The 11,125-nt window shown below is 35.6% G+C and overlaps 1 pseudogene; it reads left to right on the top strand.

Annotated features, from left to right (window-relative positions):
* The first annotated feature begins 1,101 nt into the window (after positions 1 to 1,101).
* On the top strand, positions 1,102 to 2,955 carry LOC131057327 (xanthotoxin 5-hydroxylase CYP82C2-like; annotated as a pseudogene).
* Positions 2,956 to 11,125: the final 8,170 nt, after the last annotated feature.

The raw sequence follows: 11,125 nt of genomic DNA, 5'->3' as shown, positions 1-11,125 counted from the left end.
AGAGATGGTATTTGGTTATGTTAGAGGTGGCAAGAAATATGCTAATCTTTTCTAGTTTTCTCTCTGCTTGGAAATTTTGTGGATCATTTGGAAATCTAGGAATGATGATGTGTTTAATGGAAAGAGTAGGAACCTCACTGAGTCTCTTAGGAGACTCATCCGCTACCTTGTTGCTATGCAGGTCACAGTGGTACTAAGATTGGAGGAAGACAAATTTGACAGGTGGCTAAAGAATGGAACTACCCTAGTATTCATTAGAGAGCTCTCACATGGCTTCACTTGGGATCGCATGGGAAGCAACAAGACTCATTTTGAACAGGGGCTGATGAGATTCATGCAAGAGGTGGAGGCACGGCAACAGAGAGAAGACTTCATTGAGCTGGAGCTGGAAGGACTACCCTCCCACCCCTTCAGAGATCAGTTTTCCGAAGGAAATGTGTTGGTCTGGTGCGAGGGAGAGCTAGGTTGGACTGCATGGCTCCCCCCGGTGGGTGACAACAATGATCTTGATTCCTCCTTTGTGTTTAGCTAGCTGTATACCTTATGTTGCATTTTGATATGTCTCTCATTTTGTGTAATTTTGTAACTCAGCTCCAATGTATATGATCTTATATCATGACTCGTGATCCCGCTTGATATAGCTCCCGCAATTTATGTTTTAACTCTTTAGCTGGCTGCAAGGTATCCAGCCAAGACTCTCGAATTTTGTAACTGCTGTTTATATGATGCTTAATACAAAAAAAAACATAAGAAAGTTCGATCATGTCTATATGACAATTTGCCTTTTGTTACCTGCATGATTTTATATAATAATAATTAATATTTTCCTATTTGTTACAACATAATTGACATTTTAATTTAGACTTGACAATTTATTTATACTCAATAAAAAATTGATAAAAATAAGATTAAACTTTTAAAAAGGTATTATTAATTTGTTTTCATTTACTTGAATTAATCAATTTTTTTTTTTCCCAACTAATTCTCTCAATCAATCACTTTCATCTTTGATCATGGAAAGTTGTCCCAAATGTCAAACAATCTAGAAACAATCTAGTAACAAATTAGACCGAGGAAAATTATTACCTACTCTATATGGTGACGTTTTCCATGACGCAAAATGGTTTCCTCTTTCTTTATATCATGTCTGCACCCTGTGGAAGAGAAACGTATCGGACTGAAACATATAAGAAAATTATAAAATCCAGCAAAACTGCAAGCATACACGTGTAGCAAACCTGCTTCACTATGGCGTTGGAAGTAGCAACCATCATTCTCCTGTCTCTGGCAGTTGTAACTCTTTTGCTATTCGCAGACTACGTGAGGACTAACAATGGCAAGGCACCGCATCCTCCCTCGTGGCCAATAATTGGGCATCTGCATCTGCTGAGAAAGAAGAAGCCCATTCACTGGATTCTGGCGTCACTTTCCCAAAGCTATGGAACCATCATGCATCTTTGACTTGGCTTCCGCCCTGTCTTGGTCGTTTCGTCTTCAGAGCTCGTAAAAGAATGCTTTACAGAAAATGACAAAGCCTTGGCTTCGCGCCCACGGATGACTGAGGCAAAACATTTGGGATATGACCACAAAATGTTTTCGGTTCTGCCCTACAATTCACAGATGCGAGATCTTCGCAAGATTTGCACCATGAAACTCTTCACTGCCAGCAGAATCGGTTCCTTTAAACACCTGCGCACAGAGGAAGTTTCTGCCCTCATTTGTTCCCTGTTTGAGAGTTGCCAGCGAGAAGCAGCACCGGTAAACATGAAATCCAGGCTTTCTGATCTGACATCTAATATAATCATGCGCATGGTTGCCAGCAAAAGAGTCTCGGGTTCTCAATGTTCCAAGGATTTGCAAGAAGGGCATCAGCTGAAGAAGATGGTAGAAGAAACTTTCTACTTATATGGTGTATTTGCAGTCGGCGATTACCTGCCCTTTCTCAAGTGGCTTGATCTGCAGGGTCTCATATCCGCCATGAAAAAGCTGCAGAAAAAAAGGGATTCCTTTATGCAGAAATTGGTCGATGAGCACCGTGAGAAACAGGGGATGCACACTCAGGAGGACTTAATTGATCTTGTCATCTCTGCAGTAGACAACTAGGAAATTCAATCTGACAGGAACGACGATGTGATTAAAGCCACCGCCATGGTATGATTTTCTATTAAATTTCTAAAAGCTCTAAATTCTGACCATGATTCTTTTCTCAGTTGCAGTCCCCAATTTTATGTTTTGTTGTGCAGAACATGATAACCGCATGTACAGACACATCCTCTGTGACCATCGAATGGGCACTGGCGGCTCTATTGCAGCACCCCAACATTTTGCGAAAAGCCCAGGAGGAGCTCGACAAACATGTCGGAAGGACCGGTTGGTAGAGGAATCAGATCTTCATGAGCTCTCATATTTAAATGCCATTGTGAAGGAAACTCTTAGGCTTTATCCAGCGGGACCCCTTCTAGTTCCCCATGAGGCCGCAGAGGCGTGTACTATTGGAGGGTTTCATGTCGCTGCAGGAACGCGTCTGTTAGACAATGCGTGGGCAATTCATAGGGACGCGGACGTGTGGAGCAGCCCTACGGAATTCGATCCTAAAAGGTTTTTAAAAGGAGGGAAAGTGATTGACGTGAAAGGCCATGACTTTGAATTGATACCATTCGGTTCAGGGAGAAGAATGTGCCCGGGGATGTCATTAGCATTCGTTGTAGTCCACAACACCTTGGCGCGGCTGCTTCAGAGCTTCGAGTGGTGTGTTCCAGAGGGCACTGTAATTGAAATGAGTGAGGGGCTTGGACTCACAATGCCAAAAGTAGTTCCTCTGGAGGCCACAATAAAACCTCGCCTGCCCGTCCATCTCTACTGATATATATGTCGGGGACTACTTCATCGCTGAACATGAATAGAGTTTTAAATGCTTAGCCCGCACGTTGTGGGGCTGCTGCTAGCATATGGCTATAGATGTCCAACCATAATATGGAATATGGCTATCGTATCTTCATTGTGGGTTGGACACCTATGACTATTATCTAAAAAGTAGAATGATAAACTCGCTCTAAACTCGCTCTAGCTGCCACCTTATTTCTTTGGAGAGGGGTTGGTGAATATTTTACTATTTTAATATTATTAGTATAATATTTAATTAAAAAAATCATTTTGACTATATAATACTGTGATGATTTAGACATTGTCTTGACTTAGATTTGAGAGATCTGTATTTTGTTTACTAAGATTGAGATTGGAAACTTTAACTAACCCAATTGAATCATATAAATAAAAAAGAAAAAAATGATTTGAGTCAAAAGATCAATTGAATAAAATAGTGATTTCATTTTCCTGAGTTCCAAAACTTTTTTAATTAAGGTGTTATTTAAATGTATTTGAAGAGTTATGTTTTTTTGTGGATTTATGTGTGTATATATATATATATATATATATATATATATATATATATATATATATATATATATATATGGACAATATGCTTATAGAAAATATGGACAATATGCTTCAAAGTTTGTTGAATGTTGATTTATTTAAATTCAAACTCATGTTCATTCATTAGATCCCAAAAAAGATCTTCCTAAATCATAATAGAGTTAAAGGATGTTGTGTATACAAAATTATATATTACAAAATATGTTAAATAAGATGTTATTAATAACGGAGGATGTTAAAGATAATGTCAAACATGACAAAATATTATATAAGTATATTTTTGTGGTAAATACTAAGTTCTAAATTCAATTATTTCCTTCTATGGTGAAGAGATCACAAGTAAAAATATTATGGGTCATTGTAGATATTAGCAAAGATGCAAGATCCATAATGCTTTGTCGATCCATGATGTTTTGTTGATCCTACAATTCAACATAACAAGCTTCATTGGTAGAAAAAGAAATAAAAGCATAATAATAAACATATTCTGGGATTTCTCTTAAAGACAACAAGTGGAATGCTAATTAAGACTTGAGCCATGTCATCTTATCATATTAGTTTGACACAAAAATGGTACAAGTCTTATGCCACCTCATTTTTGCTATACATTATTTCTTTATATTAGTTGGAAGACCATGGCTACAACTTTTGAACATATTTCATTAGTGGTACACCAAGTGGATTAAATTTTATCATAGCGACAGGGTTATAAAGATCAAAAGAGACAATCGTACAAAAATGTAATTTAGTTAAGACATTTACTTTAGATACATATATACCAAATCTAAAAGAAGTTTCATATGAAGATGAAAATGTTCATACAATATTTAAAAACATGCTTCAAGATCATATAGAACAATGTAAGTAGGATTACTAAAACAAGAAAAGCCTAAAGTTGGCCATCACCTATCAAAATAGGAAAAGGAGAAAAGGAATATATCAAACATCTAATGAATTATTGTACATTGACAAAAGTCTATTTTTCATTGTAATTTTGATGAAATTTTTTGATATTAAGTGTTGAAAATCCTTCAAAGGCTTAGAGAAACTTAGTTTATTTGTTAATCTCATTTTAATTATTCCTAGGTTTTTCAAGATTAAATCACATGAAAATTTTGAAATGGAATAAATGAAAATTATTAGATGAGCTACATCAACTTTAATCCAACAATGCATGTTCCTTTATGCCACATTATTCTTGGTAGGGATCAATATGAATCTTATCTTATCTTTCAACATCAAGATAACTATATTGACAATGATTCCAATATAAATTAAAAATTATATTTTGGCAACAATGACTATTGAAAACATGATACATGGCCCACAACTATGGTTTTAGGTAAAAGTACCAAGTTCCAATAATGATGTACCAATAGTTATGTTGAAACATATTCTTTCACTAATCTTTGCTAGCTCTTTTTTTTTTTACTTCGATGTTCTTCATATATTAGTCCTTTTCCTTGTATTAATCTTCCACATATCAAAGCATTTCTAGTCCAACTAATAACTTAAGCTCATATGGTTACCTGGTTTGGTAGCAAGTTGCTTAGAGATGTTCATCCTAAAGATCGATTACTGAGTGCAATCCAAAACATTGATTTTTAAAATAACACACACTTTTATCCATAAAACTTGAGCACATATGTTCATATCTTGTTTGAAAGTACTCTTTTCTAGTTTAGGTTGGGATGATTTTAGTAAAGGTTATAAAAAAATATTTTCAATAACTTTATGTCGTGCAATAGAGAGAGGAAATAGTAGTTGAGCATGTTCTAATGGTTGAGATAACATTTGTTGATTTAATCTTGAACCTTTTTAATAGTATAACACTATTTTGATGAGGACTTTACAGTTGTTAGTGTCAATTATGTGTACTCATAATTGAGTGAAATGTATTTTTTAGATCTGGAAACAAAAAATCATGTGATGCCACAACAATGCAACAACAAAATATGACTTAATACATAACTATTAATCTATCCATTTTTGGGGTTCTTTTCACACACCTCAACAAAAACCATATTGGTGTGGCGTCATATTTGATTATGTGGCCTTGAAACCTTAACTATAAGTATGGACCTTTCCAAATTAGCTATAATTAAAAAACTGAAAGTGATTAGAAATTGTCATGCATGATTTTGAGAGGTTTGAAGTTAGGGTGCTCCATAACTAAATCATCTTCCATAATTGTAGCCTTAGATTGAGAATTAATAAGTAAATCCATAGTTTTATGCACACAATATGCCTAGGCTTTTTACTTACGATTAGTTAGTATCCAATAGAAATGTATTATTATTGTTTTGTAGTATTGATGAGACAACCAATTCTCCTTTGTATTTCTTTACTAACTACCCATTCTATCACTAGTTGTATAAATATTGTAATGTCTACAACACATTAGATGTAAGAAGGTTCAATCATGTTTGCATGATAATTTACCTTTGTTACTTGCATAACTTTTCACAATAATTATCAATGTCTTCAACTTTGTTACAATATGATTGCTATTCTCAATTACAATTTATAATTTATTTGTACTCATTTTTTTATTTTTTTTATAAAAATAATTCTCTTAAATCTCAATCAATCACTTAAATAAAAATAATTCTCTTAATGGCCTGCTAATGGGCTTTTGAGGGTTAATCCTCAAAGGATGGGTGAAGGAAGACAGGAGTGGGACCCACTAGAGAAGGGTTGGACTAAGGTAAATTTTGATGGCGCTTTGAGGGGAAATCCAGGGGTTTCTGGAGCTGGGGTAATAGTCCGGGATAATTGTGGCAACATACTAGCCATAAGAGCTAAAAGATTGGTGGATGGATCGAACAACGAGGCTGAATGCCAAGCGGCTTTAGAGGCCATTCTCATGGCTAAGAAAATGGGAGTGAAGAAACTCCATCTAGAGGGAGACTCTCAGATTGTGGTGAACGGGATAGTTAGAGGCCGAATGGAGGCGTGGCAATTAGACAAACATGTTTGAAGAATGAAACTTCTTCTGTGTGGGTTTGAAGACTATAAGGTGAGTCACGTTCTCAGGGAAGTGAATGTGGAGGCTAACAAGCTTTCAAATGTGGGAGCGAATGGCTCATTGGAAAACAATTTTAGATTATTTGAGGACTTTCGATATGTTAGTGCTCATGAGCTTGGTTGAATTGCTTAAACTTAGGGAAGTGAACCTGAATTGCTTTTGAAGTGGTTGATGTTGACATTGGCCTTGTGGGAAGTAATGGCCTTCATGGATTGTGGTCCACGATGTTGGTACAAGTGGCCTAAGTGGTGATGGAGTGATGATGGTGGTAATCGATGAGTTGGCCCGGTGATTTTGCATGGTTTGATGTGATTCATGTGGAGCAATCATGGCATGTGATGGAGGCGGCTTTTTTAAGGCCTTGGATTTTGGTTCCCTGGCATTTTGTTGTTTTTGGTTTTGGTGTTGGTTGATTGTGCAGGTTTTGGTGAAGAGGCGAGGCAGAATGGAGGCAAATTTTTCATTGACAACTGACAGTCAAATGCTAGCATTTCGTGGCCTGATTTCGAGCAACAGGTTGATGAATGTCTTCAGGGTGGATGGGGAGGAATTTTGGAGGGCTGTGCGGTTGTTTTTTGGGGAGGAATTTCTGGTATCTGACTGTCGGCCTTGAACTAACCTCGACATCTCGTCGTTGTTCGTTGCTCTGGCCTTGTTGGTGGGAACATCGACAGAGGAGCTGCAACAGGTTGTTTCTTTGGTGTTGCGACCCAAATGGGTGGGAGGATTGAATGATGTGGTGGCTTGAGCTGTTGTTGGCAAAGGGCTGAAGATGGTGGAAGAGTCGTGGCAGAGGATTGGCGTAGAATTGGGGGAGCTGTAGCCTTTTGTAATTTGGTCGGTGTCTTGACCTATTGAAACTTAGCTGGGGAACGCAAGGGATGGATGGAGGGAGGTTGTGCAGTTTGTGCGTGGGTTGGGGTCTACTGAGAGAGTGAAGATTCATGGGAAGATGACCCCAATTCGGTCCGAAGCTCCTCTCGATGAGGATGGGAGGCCTATGCTCCGCCATCAAATTCCATGGAAGCACGTGAAGGTGGTGGAGTGTGGTTTGCTGCGTGGTGGCAGGCTGGGAACATTGCCAGATGGAGGGAGAGAGATGCATGAAGCAGTGCCCAGCCGGGGTATTCCAAACTTCTCGAGGGAAGAGGCCTTGGGTTGGTTTCGGTAGGCAGGTCTTTTGGGGCTATCGGGTTTTTTTGGGCTTGTGTATGTAGGGTTGGAATTTTGTTGTAAAGAATGGCCCTATTATTGATGTTTATTTCCATTGACTTAAATTAATAAAATGATTTTTTTTTTGTTTCAATTAATTCTCTTAAATCTAAATCAATCACTTTCATCTTTGATGACCAATGTTATACCAAATGTCAATGCAAATAAATGCAAACAATCGATTAAAAATCCTTGTTTTACCATGGAGGGTAGAAAAATAGTGCCTAATATGGAAATTGTCTATGCAGGCAACAAAAGGGTTCTAACAAGACAATTGGTTTGCATTTAATAATTAAATTAAAACTGAGAATATAATTGCACTCTAACAATTAATTAGCTGATAGGCTTTAGTGTGGGTTTTTAAGCCTGAAAAAGTGTCAATAAGTTGAAAAAACCCGCCCACCAGGAGCCTCCTTCCTGTCACCAACCATCTTGAAAATCCGCCTCTTCGAAGCCTCCTTCCCATCGTCAGTCGAAAATCTATTGCCATTATGTTCAGATTTATTGGTGGGTTTTTTTTAAAATTCTATCTTCAAATGCGATGAGCATTGCTTGCAAGCTATTGAGATGGTGCAACATTTATTAGTGGCAGGTTTATTGTACCGCAAGAGCACTATATGCAACCATGTTAAGCTGCACAGTATGGGAACAGTTGTGTGGTGTCTTCTAAAGTGTTGTTAGATTTTACCAATTTTTTTATATCTGCATTCGATAATCAATCCCACATTTTTGATAGGTAATGTTTTTTATCATTTTGGTTGTGGTGTTTGTTTGAAGGTTTTGTGGGATAACCCTTGGACTATATGTGTCTATTGATACAATTTTGATTTTTTTGGTTTTCCATTTGCAATCGATAATGAATCCTAGCTGCTCAACAAGTAAAGGTTTGTTTTCATTGTAAACAGGTTGTGGTGTTTCTTTGAAGGTTCTGTTAGATAATCCCTCAACTTAATGTGCATCGTGATACAGTTTTTGTGCAACTATTTCCATCTACATTCGATAATCATTCGTAGATGCTTGAAAAGTATCTTTTTATTTCCATTTTCAACCAGTTGTGGTGTTTCTTTAAACATTTTGTGAGATAACCTATGGAGTGAATGTGTGCATTTATACAATTGTAGTTTATCAAGGAAAATAACGTTGTTGAAGAAATGGTCTTAAAATTTGGTTGCTATTTTCATCTTCACCTCAATCCCTTTCTCTATTCGAGGGGTGTGTTCGTGAGTTTTTTTTCATCTACACATCGAAGAAGAGGTCATTGCAAGTTTCTTTGGGCGGTACATAGGGAGGATTTTGTGAAACTACTACAAAGAACAGATAATTTCAGGTTTCTCATTTAGGATTTCTCATAATTCATTATTTGGTTGCTTTGAATAATATTGAGCTAACCCCTAACTATGATTTGTGGTTGAGTATGAAATGTTTTAGGGCTTCTATTTATCATGGTGGTTAGTATTTTTATTTGCACTTTGCCTGTCAGGTTATTTCGCTCAAATAAACATTGCACTGTGTGTGTTTTTGTTATTGAGAGTTCTACACAATTTATTATGTGTTTGGTTTGAGTATTTTTATTAAAGAGCCATTAAACTGTGCTATTTTGCGGTTGATTAGGAAACACGATCTTCAATTTGGTTGCTATTTTCATTGCCATTTGAATCTCTTAGTTTTCTCAACAGGGATGTTTCTAAGGTTTTTGTCATCTGTTCATGGAACAAAAGGTTATTGTCAGTTCCTTTGTATGCTTGAAATGGAGGATTTTGTGAAACCACAATGAAGAACAGGTAATTTTGAGTTTCTTATTTACAATTTTTCACAATTTATTTTATATTTGATTTGATTTTCTTATTAACAAACCACTAAACCATGTAAATTTATGTTTGATTAATTTTTTTTTTTAGGGTTTTTGTCTATCTTGGTGACTAAGTACTATTTTAATCTGCGCTTTGGTTTTTTGGTTATTTTAATCAAACAACTATTATACCGTGTATGTTAATTTAATATTTGTTGGAAAAAAGGGAGGGCTTTGGCTTGATTGGAAGTGTGTTGTTGAATCTATTTGTTATTTTCATTTTTATCATGGCTGCTTACCCTCGTCCAATTGTAGCACATGGGAAAACCTTGTGGGAGTGGAGGTTGTTGGTGGCGCAAGGAAAAAATGTTATAAGGTTTTGGGGTAAAATTCACAAAATTTTGTCATGTTTTAGGCCATCTTATCAACACAAGTGAATTTAAGTAACTCTAAATAAATTTTTTTTATTCAAACATATGGTCTATACAGATTCATTATATCTATCTTATATATGGGCCACAACTTTTCCAAATGGAATTTTATACTAAATGTATATTTAATACCTCTTTGTGTGTAATTACCATTTTTTTTTTTGAAAATGTGATGTTTCAACAACTCCTACTCTTATAAATAATATATATTTTTTAAATGTAAAAATACTCTTTTATAGATCTATAGGTGAATTTTCCAAAATATATATCTTTTAATATTTTAGTTAATTTTTTATATTTTATATATTTTTTTTATTGAAAGTAGGTCATCAGTACTAAAATATAAGGTTGATTATCTTGTAAAGGAAAAATACTAAAATTTAGTTAAAATTTTTGAAAAAAAAAATGCACTAGAGAAAAGAGTCTATATCAAGATCATATAATTCTTTCTAATTTGGATAAGTAATTAAGAAAGAAGGTGACACCAAATGGAAAGAGATATTATTGGAATATTGGCATAACTAATAATGTGAATGGATATTGGCATAACTATTGATGATATTGATGAACCGGTATAAGGACTATTGGTGATGATATAGTTGAGATGTTGTTTGATGACTTGACGATTAGTTTGTGTTGTCAATCATGGTAACTATGGTTACATTGTTCTATCATGTTATCTAAGTCGTCTATGATTGAATAGAAAGATATGGAATGGATTTAACAGTTAACTGGCAAATAGGACTTTAACCGGTAAATGTGAAACCGTGTTATGCTTAAGTAATTGGATCTAGGGATTGATGAGGAATTTGGTGTTGCAGTTTGGAATATGTTTTGTAACATTGTAATGAGGTTATGATCAGAACCGCGTCATGTTTTGGTTATCGAAAGTCATGTTTGAGATTGATTGATGTATTTTCTAAAGGGTTTTAGTAGGGTTTAAGAACCGGTATTCAAATCTTATAACCGATAATGATTTTGATTTCGGCAGTGTATTACATTATGTTTGTAAGATGGTGATGACATGGCTGAATCCATGTGAAGTGTTAAAATGTTGTTTTGGCATGATTAAAGATGGAATCTCTTGGGAAACAACAAAGAACATAGAAGAATGTTTTAAGGTCTTGATTGCTTATCAGATTGAAGTGTGGTGATGATTTATGATCATTCAACGACTGCAATTGATTTGTAATTTATTGTAATGATCCATATGATGATCTATACTGATTT

The sequence above is a fragment of the Cryptomeria japonica genome, chromosome 5 (genome assembly GCF_030272615.1).
Source record: "Cryptomeria japonica chromosome 5, Sugi_1.0, whole genome shotgun sequence".
NCBI lineage: Eukaryota > Viridiplantae > Streptophyta > Pinopsida > Cupressales > Cupressaceae > Cryptomeria > Cryptomeria japonica.
The sequence above is the reverse complement of the archived record's forward strand: the minus strand, read 5'-3'. Positions and strand labels throughout refer to the sequence as shown.